The 24,073-nt window shown below is 37.3% G+C and overlaps 1 protein-coding gene across 2 annotated transcripts in view; it reads left to right on the top strand.

Moving 5' to 3' along the window:
• The first annotated feature begins 18,733 nt into the window (after window positions 1–18,733).
• LOC107715659 (phospholipid phosphatase-related protein type 5-like) overlaps window positions 18,734–24,073 on the top strand; it is a 35,713-nt gene continuing 30,373 nt past the window's right edge. For both annotated transcript variants that reach the window (XM_016521832.1, XM_016521833.1), the window contains exon 1: window positions 18,734–18,931. The gene's annotated coding sequence lies outside the window, so the exon portion shown is untranslated. The remainder of the gene's footprint in view (window positions 18,932–24,073) is intronic.

Genomic DNA, 24,073 nt, shown 5'->3' with positions numbered 1-24,073 from the left:
CGCCTGCCATGACGCACACCACAATTTCATTATAAGCATCAATCATGATGGCGGAGAAAAAAATGAACATCTTGTTTAACTACAAAATAAAGTCAGAAGTCAGAAGAACACGGACTGCAGGAAAGCAGGTTTGACGAATCAGTGGTCTGGCGTCATCAAGTTAGACTCCTAAAAAACACCCCATGTGCCCTTTGGTGACACATAAAACAAATTCCCAACATTGTGTCTTTTGTGTCTTTCCATCATGTTTGATGTGCTTGCCTTGCAGATCACAAGCCTTTTCGGAATGAATCAGCCGTTTGAATGAATCGGTTGAATCTCAATGACTCACTCATTAACAGTCACTTGCTGCCACCAACTGGCGGTTTTAATTTAACATTTCGACTTTTTTTTCATGTTTTAAATTATTTCAAATCAGTATTCCAGTTTTATGTTAAAAACAAAACGTAATTAGGCCTATTTATGCATCTGTAACTGCAGTTTAAATGTATCCGTTCGAGTTAATGAGTTCGCCTACCAATGTATGAGAGGAACACAGCTTTCACTCTCAACCAAACTAACATTACTAGCCAATCAGACATTTTTGGTCCTATAAACATGAGCATAATAGTATCCAAATGCAGAGTCGCAGCTGATGAGGCGCAATGGTCAAATATTTCCATCTAGAGAGCCATCTAGAAAAGCTATTTTCTATATAATTAGCGGAGCTTTGTAAACAGCTCAGAGTAATTACGGCATCTCCATAGGAACGATATGATTGGCAGAACAAATTTACCTGTAGTTTTGAAAAGGTCCTGTTCACACATGATCTCTTAACGGCAATTTACCAGTGAAGACTGTATGTGTGAAAGGGGCTAATTCTTCCTCTGCATATTCGGTGAGTTTGGGTTGCTTAACGTTCATTTGGGAAAACTGTGTGTTATCTCACTTAATTTGTAGCTTAAGTCATTTATATGCCAACACAGAATACATCAACATATTTCTAAATATGCGATTTATTGTAGATCGCGATTTCAAAATAAAAGTTTCTCACTTTGCATATGGCCAAATATTGCAATTAAATGGATTCAAACGTCGTTGAATCATATGAAACATCACCAGGCCGTTGGCGCCCTCTGCAGGTATTTGTTATAATATAGGCATATTACATTATATATTTAACAGTTGTTAAAAAAAAACATGTACTTGGTTTTGATACTTTATTTGAGCCAATTATTATTGCCTGATCGTTAGTTTATATATAAATATAGTCATTAAAGCCTGTTTTTCCCTATTTGTATCACTAAAGCATACTTGTCAAAATCATCAGTAGATTACTTGATTAGCAAAATAATTGTTAGTTAAGCCCCATATTTGTTAAAACATTTCAAAATATAACTGCATTGTTCAACTTTTTGTAATTATAAGACAAATATTTTGTCATTCAAATATTTCTTAAAGTATTAAAACATTGTCTCGTTCTATATGCATTTTGTCTCATCTCGTGAGCTAAGTGTATTGTCACACCCCTAGTGTCGATAAGCGGTGATATAGCTCATAATTTTCCATGATATAGCCTAGCTTTCATTATTCAGGTCAATCATATACTCGTGGGAAAAAAAATCAGTTTAAATAAGGAGCAAACATCCAGCTCTCAATCGAGAGGGAGCTTGACCTACAGCATGTTCCAAAGGTGGAACAGCTAGCAGTTACTTAGTTGAGGGAGCAACAGCACTAGTTCTCAAACGAGAGGAGGCTTACGGGGTCTAAACCAACTCAGAGAAAGGGAACGAAGTTAATAACGCGTAACCCTTACCATACTGGATTTCAGAAAAGTGGGCAAAGCATATAACGTGCACACTTACCACTTATGTGGATTTTAGAAAGTGGGCAAAGCATATCGTGCACACTTACCAGCTATGTGGATTTTAGAAAGTGTGCAAAGCATAACGTGCTCACTTACCACTTATGTGAATTTTTAGAAAGTGCGCAAAGCTTAACGTTTGCACTTACCATAGTATGGATTTAGAGTTTTCCAAGCATCTGTTCACAGATACCCGGAAGTACTGGGCCAAACGGAAGAGGCAAGCTCAAATACAACCCTCTAAGGTGAGTGGAGCACTGCCTGAGAGAGCATTACACAAGAAGGTTCTCGCAAATGCCACATATACTTCCCGCTCGATGCCTCAGCAAACCACTCGGCGCCTGGTCGGGAAATGTCATGCCCCTTACCGTAGCCACCTGCGAGCTTCAGAGTAAATATTGCATCAAAATCAAATCAATTTGGGCGCGATTTAAACCCGGATGATTGTAACCACTCTAAGTTCGTCTGCCTTGGGAAAGCTAGCGTGTCTCCCACATAGTGATAACACTCGTTGCCTTCTCTAGTGCAGCTCAATCAGGTCTCGTCCCATTCGTCGATATTTGTGATATCACAAATCCCGGAAAATATGCGTTGTAGTCCAAACGAGTCGAAGTGATTTCTGTTAAATATAATCCTTCCTTTTGAAGTGGACTTTGAGCTTTGTAACTTTGCAGATCTTTTTTTATGCTCAAACAGCAACATTACAGACTAACTAAAGTTGAAAAAGTGAAAAAGCATAATAGGACTCCTTTAATGGTAATTACATTATGTGTGTGTTTCATTTACATGTATTCATTTAGCAGACACTTTTATCTAAAGTGATTTGCAAATGAAGAATACGAGCAGTGGGTTGTAGCTAATATCAGTGTGTGTTTGTATCTCTGTAGGCTCTTCAACAACAGAATTGTATTTAAAGAGCCCTTCAGCACAGACCCACGATTTGAGATCTGGTGATGTCAATAAACTCTCAACTCTCTGGAATCAACAAGCAACTGAAATAACCAGTGGGGAATAATAAGGTAACAGGTGTAAACACTCTTTGAGGAATCTGCCCATCAGAGTCCCAGAGATGAATCAAGCCACCAGATTCTAAACAACATTTATTTTTATCATCTCTTTCAATCATAATCAGCAGTGGGTTTCTGTTGCATTAACTGTGTTTTATGAAATGACAACATCAATCTCCTTTGTAAACTGTCTTTCCCCTTCACCGCCATTTATATTATTTGTGTCATGCAGTCATGATAGTTCTGAATTTTTCATTTTGTTTTTATTTTTATATACATTTTTAATTTGTTTTTTCAATTTAGTATTTGTTAGTTCTTAATCTTTTTTTTTTCTTGTTTTTTTTTACTGGAATCATTTAAATATTGTTTTGTAGAAACCTTGTCAGCGTTAAGTTTCTAAGCACAGTTTAGTGCTGCATAATCTGAATAATTTTTATTTTAATAATTTTTTAATTGCGCACTAAAACACCTAAAAACAAAAATTACATGTAAAACTACTGGCATAAATCCTTATGAATGCTGAAAAATGATTTTGATAGCCTAAAAATACTGTAGCTTTGACATCTTGCTGTTTTAATATCAACATCATTCCAGTAGAGGACAGCAAAGATTTATTAATAACAAGAGCACAGAAAATCCACAGCAAAGATGGCAAGGAGGAGATAGACATGAAAACAACCAAAATCAATAGCAAGTGCATTTATACTGTTGATTAGCTGATCTTCTTTTCATCCTAAAAAATAGAAAGATAATTTGCAAACAAAGTGTTTCACTGGTCTGAACCTCAAACTCAATACAAGAGAGATATTATTCTCAGGAAATCACACTTACCTCATTCCTGTGACTGAAATGTTTGACTAGTTTTGCTTTTGTTTTTATACCTACCTGTTACTGTATGAAATAAAATCTGCTCCTTTGCTTATTCATGTGAAGTCCAACATGCATTTATTTGAAAACTTGAAATATAATGTTTTGCTTTTCCTAAAGGTTCAGTCATTTTCGATGATTATCATGATCCTGCTTTATTTCATGCTTTATTCTCTCCTCTCTCGATGGATATTGATTCATATTTAGTAACAGACTATGAGCTTTTGTCTTTCTGAATTCATATCTACTGAATTTGAGATGTATTTATCTGATTTTAGCAATGTTTTTGAGCAGTATTCTAAAGTAGAGATATAGAGGATGATCTGATGGAGATGCACATTAGGGGGATTATAAGGATACTTGTATTGTCCTCTTCAGGGTTTATGAACATAGCTGTTGCCATGACGATTCCATTTCCACAGACATGCTGGAACAATGGCTCCAATCACTGAAACAATATCAGTGCTTTTTCAATTGGACAATGAATATGTCTGTACGACAAGGGTATGTCAGAAGGACGACTCAGTGCTTACAGAACATAAAAGCATATATTTGTTTTCCAATACAAATATCTATATAAACCTTCTTAATTCAAGATACATTTACTTGAGAAGCAAAATTGTATCCAGACATCATTATGGATAACATAATCGGAGTCCGGAGTAACCTGACCTTTACACCAGAAGAGACAGGCAAAGCCTGTAGTGAGTCATTCGTTTCTGTGGAACGGGATGTCATAAGGCAAAACTTGCATTTTTATGCAAATAGTCGGGTTCTAGGTGACAATCAGTTGCAGGAATGAAATAATTATTAGCGGCAGTCAGAAGCTGAAGGTTAACATGCTTTGTGTGCCATTTATGTGTGATTCATTAGGCGTACACTTACAAAATTATAATCTGTAGCTATAGAAACAAACCACTGACTACTATATGCAGCTGATGCACTATATGCCTCTTGATAACTTGTTGAGGTCATAAAGAGCTGGTTTGGTTAGAATCTGACTAGCACAGAAGTTTTTGATCTCCAAAATGCTGTGAAAGCTAGTTTTTATAGGGAAATTTGTGTTCTAAATTACATATTATACATTATGCACTTATACTATGCACTATGTAGTCAACTGTCTAGTATGTGATCCAACAGTGGAGTCTGCAAGCTGCGACAGTTGAGTCCAAGTTAATTAAGTGCATCATCCAGGTGTTTAAAGTTAACTTTTTTTATTTTTGTAATTTTCAGTGTGAACACACTATATACTCACACTGTTTATACTTAAAAAAAAATGGCATAGAGGAGTGCATAGGTATGCACCTACAACAGTCTTCAAATATATATGCAAATATATGAAGACAAAATATATTTTGCAGTATTCTTACTTGATTAATGGTGCATAATGAAAAAAAAATCGATCCATATCGATACCTAATCACACATCCTAACATACCAGATTCGGTTTGAGTCACACACACACACACACTGATGATCTGTCTAAAATGGCAAGTATGTACACTTGGTGAATGGATCGTTCATTGTTCCAGCTGAGTGTGAAACGATGCTATCATTGTGTGTGACAACAAGTAAAAGACAGTGTGTTCATGTTGTGTGAATGCTTTCAGCAGTTACACCTCTGATCTTCAGCCTTGACCTTTTAACCTTAAAAATGATTGAAAACTATAAAACACATGCAATTAGTGTAATGCAAATAAAATGCAGTAAACAGTAAAACAATATTTGTTGTGCTTATCTGGAGTTAGTTCAAGGGTTTGACGTACAACTGCTGGCTCAGCCAGTAAGTTTACCCCTCTATTTAGACAAACAAATTTTGTTTTGACAAAATACACCATTATAGTGGAACTGACCAACGTGCATGCTCTATGAGGATCATGCTTGAAACTGACGCAGAGATCAGTTTATTTAAGTCACAGAGACACATTGTAGACCAACAACATTACCCAAATGTTGTTCCACCCTGTTAAAAAAACAGCATATGCTGGTTAGGTATGTTTTGAAGCATGGTAGCTGGTTTAAGCTGGTCTTGAGCTGGTTATGAGCTTGTCCTGAGCAGGAGCTAGTAACTTAGGACCAGCTTAGGACTAGCTTTTAGCAGTTACACCTCTTATCTTCAGCATTGACCTTTTAACCTTAACAAATATTGAAAACTGTAAAACACATGCAGTTAGTGTAGATAATGCAAATGAAATGCAATAAATGGAGTTATTATCTTTTCTCTTTTTCAGCCACAAAGTGTTTCTCCGGCGGTTTTGTGGATCATGTGTTGGGAGTCTGTCTTTAGCTCTTGGAGAAGCAGAGAGTCCTGGCTGGCTCTTCAATGAATTATTCAGCTTCTCCGCTTTGACCTGCTGTGGGTTTGTTTTTAAAGTCTTTTACAACCTTCATTTGCTTTCAGAGACCCAGCAGGTGCTACAGCAGAAACCGTCTTCTCATATTGTGGGTTTTCTTCGTAGTTTTCTCGTGTATGTGTGTATTGTGGGAAAGGAGTGAGTGTCTGTGTGTTAGTGAGTGTCTATGGCAAATAGTTACTCCTAGTGTTTATGTAATATGTTTACAGTATGTGCTTTTTGGAGTTTGGAGTGATTGCTCAATCTCATCCAGTAAAACAATATTTGTTGTGCTTATCTGGAGTTAGTTCAAGGGTTTGACGTACAACTGCTGGCTCAGCCAGTAAGTTTACCCCTCTATTTAGACAAACAAATTTTGTTTTGACAAAATACACCATTATAGTGGAACTGACCAACGTGCATGCTCTATGAGGATCATGCTTGAAACTGACGCAGAGATCAGTTTATATTAGTCACAGAGACACATTGTAGACCAACAACATTACCCAAATGTTGTTCCACTCTGTTAAAAAAACAGCATATGCTGGTTAGGTATGTTTTGAAGCATGGTAGCTGGTTTAAGCTGGTCTTGAGCTGGTTATGAGCTGGTCCTGAGCAGGAGCTAGTAACTTAGGACTAGCACATGACCATCTTAAACCAGCTTTTAACCAGCTTATAACCAGCTCAGGACCAGTTTAAACCAGCTTCAAAACATATACCTAACCAGCATATGTTGTTTTTTTCAACAGGGCACCCATCTCTGCCAAGAGTTTGAACAATGCAACAAAGTTGCAGATTTGGTAAGAGTTCCCAGCATGCATTGCTGCATGAATAAATAATGTGTTAATCTTTAATGATGTCCTCTTGTTTAGAGGCAAATAGTCTCAATCCGATCTCATGGCAGTTCGTACATAATTTACGAGGTGGCTAATTTGTATGAATGACCACCCCTACCCCTCACACAAATCATACAAAATCAAACGAGTGAGGTCATACAAATTTGTACAAATTAGCCACCTTGTAAAATATGTACGAATTGGTCGTGAGATAGCATTGTGACTCTACAAGGCCCCTGAAGGTGTCCTGTAATATCTGGCACAGAGACGTTTGTAGCGGATCCTTCATGTCTTGTAGGATGGGAGGTGGAGTCACTGTGAATCGAACTTGTTGGTCCAGCACATCCCACAGATGCTCAGTTGGATTAAGATCTGGGGAATTTGGAGGCTAGGGCAACATCTTCAACTCTTCATCATGCTCTCAAACCATTCCTGCACAGTGTGTGTGGTGTGGCAGGGTGCATTATCGTGCTGAAAGAAGCCACTTCCACCAGGTAACACCATTGTAGGTATTGTAGGTATCATGTGTCAAATTTACGTCCACCCCAATGGCCGGACCCAGGGTTTCCCAGCAGAACTGTACCCAGAGCATCACACTCCCTCCACTGGATTATCATCATCCTACAGTGCATCGCAGTGCACATTCTGTCGACATGGTGTAAAAGAAAACGGGACACATCGGATCAGGCAAAATTCTTCCACTGCTACAAGGCCCAGTTCTGACACTCACATGCCCATTGTAGACAGAAGTCATCAAAGGTACTCTGATTATTTCATTACCCTTGTGCATTGAAGAGCCTTGGGCACCTAACGGCCTGTCATCAGTTTGTGGTTTGTCCTTCCTTGGACCACTCTTGGTAAATTCTTACCACAAGTCTTGTTACTCCATCCCAGTCACCTTGCCACAATAATTTGGCCCTTCTTACCAAATTTGCTCAAATCTTTATTCCTGTCCATTTCTCCTGCATCCAACACATTGATAACAAGAACTGGTTGTTGGCTTATCATCTAATCTACTCAGACATTAATATGTTTCCTTGTTAGGAGATGATCAACGATATTCACTTCACCTTTAATATCATGTCTCTTTCTCAGACAGCAATTAATTTATCCATATTAAATGGAGAGCAAATGGAGACATTTCTGAAGCCTTCTGCTTCTCTGATTTTGTTATCCTGAGGAAAAGACAACAGTAACCTCACACATCTCTCCTCTAGTGTATGAAGTGTTTCGAATTTAGTGCTCCTAAAGTCTGCATTTTATATTTTGTAGCACTATTCCTGTTTGATCTTAAGAATTGTATGATTTAAGTTGATATGCTCATTGAATGTCTCCTGAACTATGCAGTCTCTGATCAATAACATATTACTTTTGATGTCACACCATTTTTACATTACATAAAAGATTATGAAGACAAATGTTCTGATCTTTGGAATAACATACACTGATTGTGCACAACAAGACCAGCAACATGTACTGTAACAAAATCAGTTTTGATTGACGCTGAATTTAAATTGAATTCTAAAAATGCAATCTCAAAATATCTTCATTTGTGTTCCATTGAAAGTCATTCAGGTTTAGAATGACATGAGGGTGGGCAAATGATGACAGAATTTACTTTTTGGGGTGGCGACACGATCATTTATAGTGAAGCACACTTTTTGTGTTATTGTTGAGCTGATTAGTCCTCCTCTGCATGTGTGCTTCGCCCACAGATCACCTCCCTCTCTCCTCCACCCCTCTCATTTCTGCTTTAAGACCAGCAACATGTACTGTAACAAAATCAGTTTTGATTGACGCTGAATTTAAATTGAATTCTAAAAATGCAATCTCAAAATATCTTCATTTGTGTTCCATTGATATCTTCATTTGTGTTCCATTGAAAGTCATTCAGGTTTAGAATGACATGAGGGTGGGCAAATGATGACAGAATTTACTTTTTGGGGTGGCGACACGATCATTTATAGTGAAGCACACTTTTTGTGTTATTGTTGCACAGAGCTGATTAGTCCTCCTCTGCATGTGTGCTTCGCCCACAGATCACCTCCCTCTTTCCTCCACCCCTCTCATTTCTGCTTTCATCTGCTCTCCTTTCGGGAAGGCTGCGTTGTCTCGTATTGTCTTTAAGCCCTAAACGCGAAAGCAATCTGCTCAGCAACTGGCACATCAGACAACATGAGGCTTCCATCTGATAAACGCTTGCAACGTTTGATTGCATTACAAAAAAAGCCATAATATTATTGCTATGTCATAGACCTTTCAACCTCTGCCGTCCCTTCAAATATTGCATTTAAAGTCAATGTGAAATTAAAACTGCTTTAACAACTAGTTGTTCAGTCTGGTTTAATGAAAATTTGGTCGTCACTACCTGAATTTGGGTGTCAATATCTAATCTGATCTATAGGTCAGCACTTTTTACTTTTGTACTGCAGTCCTGGGACCCTCAGAGGGTCGCAAGGGCAAACGCAAAGGGGTTTGTAGAACTTTTTTTTAAGAAATTCACTTAAATAAAAAAATAAATAAAAATTGACTTAATTGGAAATTATTGGCCTTTCTTTATGCTTTCTTAAGTTTGAAAATCATGAAATTAATCTTGTTTGTTTACTTTATTTTTCTATTTAAGGTCAAAGTTTTTTTTTTTTTTTTTTACTTTAGCAGAAAATTGCATCTTTTTGTGCAAAAATTATTTTATTTGAAGTGTTCTCTCCTTCCTTGCAAATTTCTTCAAGAATATTGTTTGCATCTGTTGTATCTTTTTTTTAGAAAGTTTTGTCACTGTCATTTCATTTTGTGTGCTGGTGGGTTTTAAGGCACTGTTTTCTGTAATGCCACTTTGGAGCAATATATGGTAATTGTGTGAATATATTTGAGTTTGTTTGTTTTTTACAGCACGTTTTCTTCACACTTCATTGTTTTCCTCACACAGGACTGTTACGTGGTGCCTTTCCCATAGAAATCCAGTAGGCAGGGACTAAATCAGCAGCATAAGAAGAAAGCTACAGTATGTAACATCAAGGTCTTGTATAATAACTCTTCACCTCCATCAAGTCAGTTTGACTTATTACGGAGTTTGTAAATAAAACAATCAGGTCTTCTTTAAATGTCCTGGTTAGAGGTGACAGGGCTGCTGTAGACTGATGGCAGAGATGCTGATGTCTGCAGATGGTGTGTCTAATGCTGATGCAGCTATGGAAAGCTCTCAGCCATCATGCCAGAGGGATCTTTCCAACTCTCAGCTCATTTAAATTCAGCAAAAGAGCAGATTTATAGAGTCCACTTACAGCTTCACCTTAGCATGAATTTTCCTGCATGTACATCACACTACAACAAAGAAGTTGCTAAAAAACACAGAACTGTGAGCATGGCGACAGATATCAGGAAATTCTTTAGGAACATGTGTTACATGCTTAAAAATAAGGGTTCGTTACTGACATTGATGGTTCCATGAAGAACCTTTAACATTCATGGAACCTTTCAAATGCACAAAAGGTTCTTTATACTGGAAAATGATCTTTAAATTAAAAAAATGTTCTTCACACTTAGAAAAAAAGAACAGTTCACTGAAAGATTCTTTGGGGAACCAAAAATGGTTTGTTTATCACTTTGAAACCCCCTTTTTAGAACCTTTATTTTTTTTTAAAAATAGGGTTATTTGGAACAATAATTGTGCTACAGCTGTGTATGTTTCTCCTGTATATTTCAGTGAACGCTTCAATACAATGGTATTATGATAGCTGTAACATTGCACTCCAGAATATGATTCATGGATATGTCAGTAGAGATTTATGTGTGCCTTTATGATCCACAGAGTCATTTGATGTGATGTGAGCGCAATAGCTGTATGGTCAAAACACATAAATAATAAACAAGCTTATACTCCAGAGCAGCAACACAGCCATTTTGTTCGTTTGTGTTCATATTTGCAACTGGTGGCTTGCAGGACCCAACATCAGTCATTCTGTCAAATTAATTCCCACCTCAGAGCCTCATCAGCCGACCGTTTGCAGTGACTAACCATAGATAAATAAACCTGTCTTTAGCTTTAGTATCAGCTGGCTATGCCAAATAATGATTTAAAATTATACATCATTGAATGTATTAGAATTAACTGATGTACTCACTAAAATGAACTATTATTATTAATTGATTATTTTTAATTAGCATTATTATTATTATTAATAAAATATTTTTGAATCATTTTTATTTCAGTTTTAGTAATATAAATATTATTTTCAGGTTAAAATAGATGAAAATGAGAAATGTTTCTTTGGCAACTAGCTTAATAATATATATATAGAGAGAGAGAGAGAGAGAGAATTTCAGGTAACAATGTTAACTGAAACTCTCTCTCTCTCTCTCGCTCTCTATTAGTTAAAACTATAATAGCCCTGATAATAATACAATGATTTAATTAAATCTAAATCATTGGATAAATTAGCATTCCTTCCTTGCGATAATATTTTTGTTGTGTACATGCATACATACATCGTATTATATAAACTGTAATTTTATAGGATTATTGAAACAAGTTATATTAAGATGCAATTTTTACACTTTCACTCAGCAACTATACATTTTAATTTAATTGAATTTAAAGTGTGGCCTCAATGCAGATTATAACTAGATATTTCCATGATTCTTTCATGATTCTGATAGCACAGCCCTCCAGCTTTGTGGTTCCACTAAACAGCTCCATCTTTCACATCCTGGGTCTTGTGCCTGTTTTGCAGGAGATTTGCTGTGGCGTGACTCACAAACTCTTTCTAACTGAGATTTCAGCCATGCAGTATTCAGAGAAATCCAGGGAGCCCCGGGCCTTAAATTATGACATGCTTTCACATCATCCAACTCACAGCTGCTCCTCCGTGACCCTAAAAGCATTACATTTAAAAAAAATAATAAGTTCACATCTAAATACCAGATGTTCTACCCATACTGAAGAAATCTATTGTTGGGGGATAAACTTTAGTTTGAAATGTCACAAATCTCTAATTAAACTTTTTTCCCATTTTATTCTAAATAATGGCACATATTTCTAAATGATTAGAGTTATTTAGTGTTTTGAGAAACATGCAGTGATAAATTTTAAGTAAATGGAGTCAATTTTGCTGTTATGTTGACTTTAAAGTTATGATGTTATTGTTAGAAATGATAATCATTTTGATTATAATATGGATTAAAGAAAATACTTTTCATCATTGTGTAATTATCAGTTTGAAGTGAATATAACACAGGGACGCTCACAAAGGCATTATAGAAGGTCTCAAGAAAATAGAGGTCAGTAGGACATTTTTTTGACAGATATGAAGCATGCAATGAAATGCATTAGTCCCAGTACATGAACACACATGCACATATGCACACACATTCGTTTCACCTCTCTCTGAAATATTCATTCCATGGCATGATGGGATATTTTGAAGCAGCCATGCATGTTGTGGACAGAGGAAGATTCCTGTGCTATCAACTCCTCTTATATCTGTCTCTCACATCAGGAAGGACTCAGAGAAGAGGAAAAAGAGGTCATGTGGCTCTGATTTAAATTAGCTGGACTGTTCCAGACACAATCTGGATTCTCAGGGAGCTGCCAGCTACTGCTGCCATTGTGAAGAACATCCAGCCCTGTGCCAGTGATTCTCACTAACCACTGTGTGTGTGTGTGTGTGTAGAAAACAGATCTAGCAGATAAAAAGACAGAATTGCGCTGTGATTATGATACACCACAGAGAATATTCTGACTCATCACATCTCTCGGTCTCATTGATGCGGAGGATGGGAGAGAGCGAGAGAGGGAGGTTGTCTGATAGATTTGGAGTTCTCCCTTCTCCAGCAGTAATCCCCGAAGACATCCGTGCCAAAACGAGACACAGGCGAACAGCTCCACTCACCCACAACCGCCCTCACAAAACGCTTGGCCTCACATGTGTGTGTGTGTGTGTGTGTGTGTGTGTGTGTGTGTGTCTGAATGTGCATTTGCATGTGATGTGTTCAGTCACAGTGAAGTGAGATGTCTTTATTCTCTTAGACACTATCCTTAAAGAAATAGTTCACCGAAAAATAAAATTTGCTGAAAATGTATTCACCCTCAGGTCATCCAAGATGTACATGAGTTATTTTCTTCATCTGACCAGATTTGGAGAAATGTAGCTTTACATCACTTGCTCACTAGTGGATGCTCTGCAGTGAATGGGTGCCGTCAGAATGAGAGCCCAAACAGCTGATAAAAACATCACAATAATCCACAAGTAATCCACACCACTCCAGTCCATTAATTAATGTCTTGTGAAGCAAAAAGATGTGTGTTTGTAAGAAACAAATCCATCATCAAGACATTTCTAACTTCAAACCATTGGTTCCAGCTAAAATACCAGTCCGTAATTCATAATAACGCTTCCTCAAGAGAAAAGTTGTCTGAATCAGGAGAGAAATATGCACATTGTTTACAACCAAAAACAGTCCAAAACAGTTCTAAAGAAATACTGCATGTCAGTGGATTTTGATGTGAGAGGACAACTGGAGGAAGTGTTATTATGGATTATGGATTGATATTTTGGAAAGAAGTGACTGTTTAAAGTTAAAACACCTTAATGATGGATTTGATTCTTACAAGCACACAGCTTTTCACTTCACAAGACATTAACTGATGTACTGGTGTTGTGTGGATTACTTGTGGATTATTGTGATGTTTTTATCAGCTGTTTGGACTCTCATTCTGACGGCACCCATTCACTGCAGAGGATCCATTGCTGAGCAAGTGATTTCTCCAAATCATCATCTCACATTTTTCTAGTCACAAAAAAACAGTTATCTCACTTCAGATGTCATGATTATAGTCTCACATTGTTATCAGATGCCAAAATCTGCAATAAAATCTCTACAATATTTCAACAAATAAAGCATAACTGAGATCTTTCTTACAATATGTCTCCTTAGATATGAAAGAGAAATCTCTGAACATTAAGGTTTATCTCAGGGTATTTGCTGTTGGTGATTTGGAAGAGACTTGAGAGCATTTTATTCTTTTATCATTTGTAAATGTTAATTGTCATAAATCTAATTAATATCTAATAAATCTAAATAAATTAAATGTATTGTTTCATTTATTTGACCGTCTCTTAGGAACAAATCAGGTGGTGGGAATGCTTTGAGTCATTGCTGCATTGTGACGGCACCTCATACCAATGAGTACAAATCAGATTCATGTGCCATGACAGAACATGTGAGAGAAAATGATTCTCCATCTGAATAATTCAGAATTTCAGATCCACTACAAACTAATTATACGTGTACTAAAATTGAAATGTTTTGTGGACATCAGTGTTGTTCTCATTGTTAATAAGTAATAGTAATTCCAGTTAATATATAAATGAAGCTGTAATATTTGGTATAATATTGAAATTTAGCAGTTTTCCAGTGCATGTAAATGTGGTCAATGCAACTTCTATGCCCATAATTACGGCATATTCCAGATTAATGAAAATATTCAATACTTTAATAAGACCGAGTGGTAACCATTAGTTAGAAAAGATACTGCTAATGTTTCAGATTGTTTAGATGTTTCTTCTGTTGTTTCCTTAATACAATGTCACTCATTTAGTTTGTGTTGAAAATGTTCTTGTTTTGTTTTGCAGGCTATTTAAGAAGGAAAAATGTAAGGCATACTAGGTTTTATTCTTCAGGAACTGGATCAAAAAAAGGTCTCTATTTGACCTGGTGGGAACTGATAAAAAAATAGCAGCATTTGTTAACAGGAACGTGTTTTGTTTACATGTTGTCTTTTAAAATTACTAAAGTGGAATTATGTTCCTATTTTGCAGAAAAGTAATAATTAAAGAACAAAATCTTATTCAAAATACTACGGTTTATAGTTTCTATATAGAATTGCAATATTGTGTTTTAGAAATGCATTACTTCTACAGGGAGACACTTTTTGTTCTCGCAATTTTAGCACCACTATGCTCTACTGGCAAAAAAAAAATTGAAGGAATACAACCTGTCTGCTCTGACTGTTTGCTGGTTATGCCCTCTTTTTTGTCATGAATTTTAATAAGGGAAGGCCGTTTATTTACATATGGCAGCAGTGTAGTCTGCATCAGTTCTCCATCTGGTGCGCTGAATAACACGCATCATTTCCCCCCACGGCGGCAGAAAAGAAAGGCGTGTTTCTAGGGAACCAGAGGTTCTACAAGATCTTCTGAAACGAGCTCTAATGAAACATGATATTAATTTACCCGTTGTACATTACACTGTGGGGGAGATGAGGGGAAGAATGAGTTGCACCCGCATTTGCATAAGCTGTTTGCGTTGCTTTAGCACCTATAATTCACTGGAGGAATTATGCAAATCATGTAACAGTGAATACGTGCACATAAAATCTGTGTTGAACGCAAGTTGTCTGGTGTAAATCTTATGCAGTTAAACTGAGTTTGTGGTTAGTGAGTTTCACCAAAATAATATAGTTACGGTGTAAGTATTTTTGCACTCTAAAAAATGCTGGGTTAAATACAACCCAGCACTGGGTGAAATATGGACAAACCCAGCAACTGGGTTGTTTTGACTCAGCGGTTGGGTTAAATGTTTAACTCAACCTTCTGGGTAGTAACCCAACCACTGGGTCAAAACAACCCAATAGCTGGGTTTGTCCATATTTTGCCCAGCACTGGGTTGTATTTAACCCAGCATTTTTTAAAGTGTGGATGTCCACGAGGCACAAATTGTACAGTAAGTCTTAAAAATAAAAATAGCAAATCTCCTCAGGTTTCATGATTTCATGTTTATATAAAGTTATGAACACGTCTACCAGTAACATTAGCAGAATGTTGTTTAAAGTTATCTTGTTTCAGATTGTGCAGAGAACATTCAAAAGTAATGTTCTCATAATGTTTGCAAAATGATAAAACTGAACATTCCCTTAAAGGGATAGTTCACCCAAAAATGAAAATTCTGTCATTAATTACTCACCCTCATGTCGTTCCAAACCCGTAAGACCTTCGTTCATCTTCGGAACACGAATTAAGATATTTTTGAATCTGAGAGCTTTCTGACCCTCCATAGACAGCAAGGATCCTAACACTATCAAGGTCCAGAAACGTAGCAAGGAGATCAGTAAAATAATCCATGTGACATCAGGGGTTCAACCTTAATTTTCCCAAGCTACGAGAATACTTTTTGTGCGCAAAGAAAACAAAAATAACTTTATTCAACAATTCGTCTCCTCCGCATCACCCTGGCGCCATTTTGGAGAGTATCACATACGTAAACAACGTATGCAATGTATGTACATGGATACGCTGTTTACGTTCAGATCAAAGCGTAAACATCATAAACAACATATCTGCGTACGGTGCTGCTGACACATATAAGCATATGTTGTTTACGTATGTGACACTCTCCAAAATGGCGCTACAGGGTGACGCAGAGGAGACGAATTGTTGAATAAAGTTATTTTTGTTTTCTTTGCACACAAAATGTATTCTCATAACTTCGTAAAAATTACGGTTGAACCACTGATGTCACATGGATTATTTATTATAAAAAATAAAAAATAAAACATTAATGATCTGAACTGGTTCACTTTCTAGTAACATTTTAAATATTCATGATTTTGCCCTTTTTGTGCTTTTTTTTTATTCATTCTTCAGGCCTTAAAAAATATAATACAATTGTTTGCTTGTACGCAGCTGACATGCATATTAGAAATAGGAGGCATTCAAGGTCTTTATTGGTTTTTTTCTTTCTCCGGCCCCTATCAAGTGTGAGCAGCACTGCCTGACTGAATGCAGGACTCAAAGGACTGCAGCCTGACGAGCGTTAAGCAGAGCTGTTCAATAACACGCACACACACACACACTAGAAGTAAAGGTTAAGTCACATTTGCACCCGATGGACTGCTATAATGCACATAACTCACCCCTGAGACATGCAAGCTGCTTTAGTTCAGGTTTCATTTGCATTTACTCCAGTCAGTGATCTCTTTGCTATTTGCTTCTAACATTAAAGAAATATACAGAAGGGGTTTTAATTGAAACAGTTGGCACTTTTGTCTCTAAATAAATGTCGACATTTTCTGAAGGATATGTGAATGATGCTTGCACAGCAAAACCTATTGCTAAGTTAGCTGATAAGGTGTTACAGATGCATGCTTGGGCATTGCTAGGTGGTTGTCAGGGTGTTCTGGATGGTTGCTAAGGCATTGCTAGATGGTTGTCAGGTGTTCTGGATGAATGGTTACTAGGGCATTGCTAGATAGTTGTCATGGTGGTTTGGATGGCTGCTAGGGTGTTGCTAGGTGGTTGTCACAGCGATCTGAATGGTTGCATTGGTGTTAGGGTTTGGTTAGGTTGTTGTCACAGTTTTCTGAATGGTTGCTAGGTGGTTGTCATGGTGTTCTGGGTGTTACTAGGGCATTGCTATATGGTTTTTAGGGTGTCCTGGAATGTTGCTAGGGTGTTGTTAGGTGATTGTCACAGTGTTCTGGATGGTTGCTAGGTGGTTGTCATGGTATTCTGCATGGTTTCTAGGGCATCGCTAGATGGTTGTCAGGGTGTTCTGGATGAATGGTTGCTAGGGCATTGCTAGGTGGTGGTTAGGGTATACTGAATTGTTGCATGGGCATTGCTAAGTTGTTAGGTTTTTCTGGATGGTTGCTAGGTGGTTGTCAGGGTGTTGTGCATGGTTGCTAGGGCATTGCTAGGTGGTTGTTAGGGTGTTCCCAATTTTTGCATGGGCATTGCTAAGTTGTTAGGTTTTTCTGGATGATTGCTAGGTGGTTGTTCGGGTGTTCTGGATGGTTGTTTGGGCTTTACTAGGTGGTTGTTAGGGTGTTCTGGATGGTTGCTAGGTGGTTGTCAGGGTGTTCTGAATGGTTGATAGGGCATTGCTATATGGTTGTTATGGTGCTCTGTATGATTGCTTGGGCTTTGCTAAGTTGTTGTTGGGTTTTTCTGGATGGTTGCTAGGTGGTTGTTCAGGTGTTCTGGATGGCTAATAGGGCATTGCTAGATGGTTGTCATGGTGATTTGGATGGCTGCTAGGGCGTTGCTAGGTGTTTGTCTCAGTTTTCTGAATGGTTGCTATGGTGTAAGGGTGTTTTGGAATGTTGATAGGGTGTTGTTAGGCGGTTGTCACAGTGTTCTGGATGATTGGTGGTTGCCATGGTGTTTGGGATGGTTGTTAGGGTGTTCTGGCTTTGTGAAAGATTGTCACTGGCTAATGTCAAAGGAGCACATCCTTAAAGGAACCCCAGAATTTTCATTTTTGAGTCAATTTCTTAATCAAGCCACATCTGCGACAAATGAAAGACCAGAAGTCAGTCATTTTTAAGGGAAAGTTGTGTGGCGACTTTGTGGAGTTCTGATTCAATTAGTTAGACATTTCATAAAACACCTGCTATTGCCAGTTGTTTCATTAATTCCGTTGTTTAACACTGTAGCCTTTGGCAACCAATAATATGATCCCTTCCCAATTACTGGCCGTCATTTCTTATGTGGGCCACTGTTCATTCATTAGACTATCAGGTATGCATTACTAATATCAATACTGATGCAAGCATCACTAATGAGTGCAATGCTGCTGCTATTTGTTTTAGACATTGGCTTTGGCACGCTTGACCCACAGCAGATCACTTTCAATATAACATTAACCTACATTCACTACATCTCACACTGTTACCTGAATCCTGAGCAAGAGAGAGGGGGAGGGAGGGACGAGTCTGAATACAAATCAGACTCTCCCCTAGACTCCCCGTTGCGCTGACTATCACGCGCGCACACGCGCATTCGCTGCAGCCGCACTGGAGAGCTGCGGTCGAGGTGACGGTTTAATCTCTCACGCCTCATTAAAGAGGGATCCGCCTGTGCGTGACCGTGAGCGCATCTGCGTGCGCTAATGTGAGGAAACGCTCCGCGAGAAAAAAATCCTGCGTGGGTGGATAGACGGAAGAACGGGACGAGGAGAGGGAAGCTGGATCGGTGCACAGGAGCTCCATGGAAAACGCACGTTATGGCCACTGCATAGGAATCCATCGCGACGGCTGTAGGGTGTGAAGTAAGTCTGGCTATCCATCTAATTGTGCATGCAAACAGTTTTGGTCATTGTGGACGGTGCATGACTGTAATTTCAGGGTGCATGTGGGGGCGAGTGTGGCCGCTTTGGAGTGAGTCACCCTGGAAGGATGAGTGATGTTTCCTGCCCCATATCGCTGGAAATATGAAGGACGTGGAGAAGGAAGGAGGGTGGGGGTGGGGTATTCCCCAAACGCTAGCTCTAATTACCCTGTATGGCAAATCCCTTTAGGGTTTTACGCTCTTATTGCTTTCACATGCATCCCCCACCTTTAATAGCTTGAAATTGCGATGCTGACGGCTGATACATGTGGTGATTTGAAACGTGCATGTGTTTTAGGGGTGGCTCAAACCCAGAGACACGTTCAAATCAAAGATGAGACAGTAGAGCGATAGACACGTACACACAGTGTAATCCAGGTGCTTACAACAACACGCCAGCAAGAGGATCACACTCTTGAGCATGTGTCCTTTTATTACTGGGTTGGACAAATGAAGAAATACAGAGAAGAGAGCGAGACAAGTGACAGAGTGATGTCTTGGTAAGTGTTTATGAGTTGCATTTGTACAGGATGCAATGGAGGGCTGAACTTTAGTGATGTTTGTAAAAAAGGATGGTTCATGCTAAACTAAAAATTCTATAATTTGCTCGCCCTTATTTCATTTTAAAAACCTGCATGACTTACTTCTGAGGAATACAAAAGAAGATATTTTGAAAAAATGTTCAGTGATTTTTGTTGTCGTCAGTGCATGAAAGTCAGTGGGGTTCCGTGTTTAGCATTCTTAAAAATATATTCTTTTGTTTTCTGCATTTTAGGTTTAGGGATGTGAACAAACCCTTAATTCTGTATAGGGCTGCACAATTTAGGGAAAAATCTAATTGCGATTACGCTGATTAAAATTATAATTGTTATTCAGGTAAATTATTTTGTTATTAAAGTTTGTAGGGCTGCACAATTTGGCCCTTTTTAAGTAATTATATAATAATAATTAGTAGTAGTAGTGGTAGTATTACTAAATAAAAATATTAAGAAAAAAACAAATATTACTGTTTTGATGTAAAATTTAAAAAATCGAGAATTAATAAAATAATTTACAGTACAACTGTAAAGTTTCAATACTAATATTTCTGGCTGTCTTAATTTCTTCATTTTCACACATTAAATCATGGAGCATTTAAGCCCCGTTCACACCAAGAACGATAACTATAAAGATAACGATATTAGCGTCCACACCAGCGAACGATATCGTCTGTTTATTCTAAGCGCACGCGTGTCTGCCGCTTTAAATTCTTGAGCTCGTTACAGCAGGATGGATTCTGATTGACTCTCAATTTTTTATCGTTCATCAGCTGGAGAAAAATCGTTTTGAAAGTGATTCCAACGATATCGTTTCTCTTTGTCTTTATCGTTATAGTTGTGGTGTGGACTCTGCTATTCTTTAATATTGAGAACGATTTTTATAAATATATCTTTATCGTTATCTTTATAGTTATCGTCCTTGGTGTGAACGGGCCTTTATTCTGGTGGAAAACCACAGGGAGCCATTTCCAAAGCTTCTGACAACAGCTGGTTTGTAAGTGCTTCTCATTATAGATTTGGGAAGATGGTTGGCAGGTCATGTTCCCAAATGACATTAAAGTGACCCAAACTCAGAGCAGAGATAAGTTTGTGTGGAGCAGCATTTACTGCAAACCGAGCTGCTCTGAGCCGCTGAAACCACTGAATTATGAGCTGCTCATGTGTAAAAGAAAATAGTGCTGCACTTCACTCTGAAACACGCAGCACATATATTTATCACAACCTTTGCAATTTTGGTTTTATTTGATTATTAATTGTTCAACCCATATACTTCACATTGAGACGTAATTCATATTGCATTGTTTGTGCAGTAATAGACATGAAAGGTGTGCTATAACTAGGGATGGGTACCGAAACCAGGTATTTAATCGGTCTCGGGGCTAAATTATGAAAGACCGGAGTATCGATAAGCTCTGACGTTAACGGTTCTGCTATCGGTACTGGAGAAATTAATAAAACACACATACATTTATTATTGCTATATATACATTATCTTGCAAATTCTATCTCACCAGAGTCGCCAGCAAAAGTACCGATAAGAATACCGTTAAAGTACCGAATCGATAAGCAGTATCGATAAGAGTAGTAATACCGTTAAAACCTTAACGATACCCATCCCTAGCTATAACCGCCCAGAACACTTTAAAAAACGGCCAGTCGTGTCTAGTAAAACAGCTCTGCAAAACTTTTGATTTTATCGGAAGATGTCAGGAGACTTCTTGTTCAGCAGTGTTCATTCTTACACAGTTTATTGTTGTAGCTTTTGTCTTTAGTTTTTTCCCCCCAGTGTAGTCAGTATTGCATGATCATACATTTTAATCGAATTTACTCTAAAATTGCAGAACATTTTTACATTTAAGCTGAAAATAATGTACAAAATACATTCTTCTCTTTGAATACTATGTCTCTCCTGTTTTTTGCGAGTTGTTGAAGTCAGTTTGTTTTGGTGAAGATATTGCAAGAGTAATTCTTCACTAGGATTAGAAGCAAAGTCAAAAAGACCTTGAGGAGTTGTTTTGCTGTACTTATCACCATTCTTGAATAGCAATCTTTCTGAACTCTAATCTAATATGAAAGCTGAGACAGGCCATCTATATTTTTATACCTGAATCATAATGCAAAGTCAGGGCAAGCTCTGCATTATAATGGAGTTGGTCCACCCTGGGAGACTACCATGTTTGACTGTACTAATTGAAGCTTAAGTGTCCTTTGAGGATATAACAGCCTAGTCTCAATTTGTGGTAATCCAGCAACCATACATCTCTGGAAAAGCCCTCCTGTTTGAAGGGGCTTGTTCAGTATAAGGGACTAATTTAAGCCATTGCTTTTGTGTTTGTTTGTCAGCTTGGCTCTGTAGAGTATAGAGGGCTGTATGATACACATGAGTTAGTCATACACAGCCAGACTTTTGACTGTCAAGCATGTCTGTCCCACTTTGCAGCTTTTTTTCGAGCAAAACCTGTTCATTTAGTGCCATCTGACCACAAGAATAATGCAAGCATTTTAAATTTTTTGGACAAAAATGTTATTTAAATTTAAGCAATTTTGTCATTTCATATTCAAAAATATAATTATGATGAGTACTTAAATTTGTTACTGTTTAAGAATTACTGTTTTGAACTTTTTATGCTTTAGAGACCTTTACTTTTACCTTTATTTTCTGTGTTTTAGGCATGCACTGGAAATTATTTACTTTGAAATCATTTTCACTCAGAAACTGCTAGCAAATTCCACAAATGATTACAAAGAAACAGCAAGTAACACATTGAATTAAACATGAAATTTTAAAGTAAAAAAACTGAAGTAGTATTTTCTTGTAGAACATACTCCAGTAATCTTTGTTTTATTTACAACTTTGAAAAAATTTACAGTGTGTAGATATTATATTTAACTTTGCTTTTCTAGTTGCTTTTTCATGTATATTAATTTCGTTCAATTAAACTAACATACTTTCAAATTCAAATGACATTGCATTCTGCATTTCAGCATTTCATAAATATATATTTAAGTATATATTGTTTCCTGATGAATAGATAAGAACTCATCCACAACTTTGAAAAAATGTACAGTGTGTGGATATTATATTTAATATATATATATATTTATTTATTTATTTATATATAGCATTAGTTTTAGCACATTTTAAGGCAAAGGCGTAGACACATTGCAAGTTACAGATTTTGTCTTGATTGTATTTTAGTTAAACCATGCATTTGCTTCATCATCAGTGCAAAAGTTGTAATAGTTGTAAGTTAAATTGGTGAAGTTGAACTGAAATGACAGGAATTGCATTTAAATCTGAATTTAAATGAAAAAAATTCAGCACAGGTGCATTCTGGGTAAAGTGTTTTTCCACCTTGGTCTACAAAAAATGTAACAATAAAATACCTTGACAAATAATTAATGTCTTAATAAATATATATATACTGTATAATAAGTAAATAAATAATGTCTTGACAAACTTTGCTTTTCTAGTTGCTTTTTCATGTATATTAATTTCTTTCAATTAAACTAACATACTTTCAAATTCAAATGACATTGCATTCTGCATTTCAGCATTTCATAAATATATGTTTAAGTATATATTGTTTCCTGATGAATAGATAAGAACTCATCCACTCTGATTTCCAGAAAGTGCACTAAGATTGTAGCCTACAATTTTGGCAACAATCTTACTATTTTTGTGTGTAACATGCAACAGACGGTCTGTAATGAGTCCATGGCTGGTCTGTGGGTGTGCAGTCTGAGTCTACACACGAGCAGACCATATGCTAGACCAGTGGTTCCCAACCCTGGTCCTGGAGCCACCCCAACACTGCACATTTTGCATGTCTCCTTTCTCTGACGCATCAATTTCAGGTCTTGAAGTCTCTACTAATGAGCTGATGACCTGAATCAGGTGTGTTTGATTAAGGAGACATGCAAAACATGCAGTGTTGGGGTGCCTCCAGGACCAGGGTTGGGAACCACTGTGCTAGACCATTTCCAGACACTTTACCTGCATGACTTTTTTTTTTAAGCTTGAAGCATCTACATAATTATCAAAGCATGTTAACATAAGCGAGACTAAACAAAAGCAAATTATAAAGGATAAAAAAAACAGTGAGTGAGAGACACCCAATTTATTCTTAAACCTTCTTCCAGGTTGGCCAATTTTCTTGTTTATTTGGATGAATCTTACATTAGAGCACATCTTGTTACAAACCCCTGCTAAGTTTCAGCAGAAAAAAAGGGAATGCAGCATAAAGAGGACACGTGAATCCAAATGCCAAACGAAAATATTTATTTAACATAAAGAATAACATAAATGGAAACACGTATCCAAACAAGACGACGAGGAACACAAATGAACATAGAATAACTAGCAAAAACGATATACTTCCCCAAAACACGGGGCAGCTCCAAAGCATAAAGTCAACGAAAGAAAAACAAACCAAAAATATAAGGATTAAGAGAAAAGGTAATAAAACTTGTTTGCTGGTGGATCTCCTGTGCCCCTCATGCTCCACTTCAGCGTCCTTTATATAGGGAATCAATCACTCATT

The sequence above is a fragment of the Sinocyclocheilus rhinocerous genome, unplaced genomic scaffold (genome assembly GCF_001515625.1).
Source record: "Sinocyclocheilus rhinocerous isolate Xijiao unplaced genomic scaffold, SAMN03320098_v1.1 scaffold239, whole genome shotgun sequence".
Taxonomy (NCBI): domain Eukaryota; kingdom Metazoa; phylum Chordata; class Actinopteri; order Cypriniformes; family Cyprinidae; genus Sinocyclocheilus; species Sinocyclocheilus rhinocerous.
The sequence above is the reverse complement of the archived record's forward strand: the minus strand, read 5'-3'. Positions and strand labels throughout refer to the sequence as shown.